Source organism: Chaetura pelagica, unplaced genomic scaffold, assembly GCF_000747805.2.
Source record: "Chaetura pelagica isolate M959 unplaced genomic scaffold, ChaPel_1.0 scaffold2373, whole genome shotgun sequence".
NCBI classification, from domain to species: Eukaryota; Metazoa; Chordata; class Aves; order Apodiformes; family Apodidae; genus Chaetura; species Chaetura pelagica.
Genome location: NW_009952680.1, coordinates 51,184 through 51,618, shown reverse-complemented (window position 1 = coordinate 51,618; position 435 = coordinate 51,184).

Sequence of the window (435 nt, the reverse complement as noted above, 5' to 3'; positions counted from 1 at the left end):
CCGCTCCCAACGCGCACGACAAACACCCGCGGGGGTTTTATTGCTCTTCCCGCCCCAGAGCAGCCCCGTGCCCCCCGGGGACACGTTGCCCTGCCCAGAACGCGGTCTGGTGATGCCGGGCAATTCCCTGGGCAAACGCTGCTCCCGGGAACTCCCGGGACTCACATCACAGCTCTCTCTCCGCCACAGCAAAAGAGCCTCCAGGCGCTCACGGTGCTGCCCTGGTCCCTGGAAGAGCCGGCAGGCAATGCCAGGAAAGACACCGGCCCCATCACACACTTCCCAAGGGAAAAGGTTGAGCACAACCACATTACGAGCCACCAGAGAATCACTCAGGTGAGCAGTGCTGGCAGCAGCCTCTCCCTCGCTCACAGAAAAAGTGAAGCTTGGTCTAAAATCCGCTTCGTCTCGCTGTCCTGAGGACCCGGCCTCCCC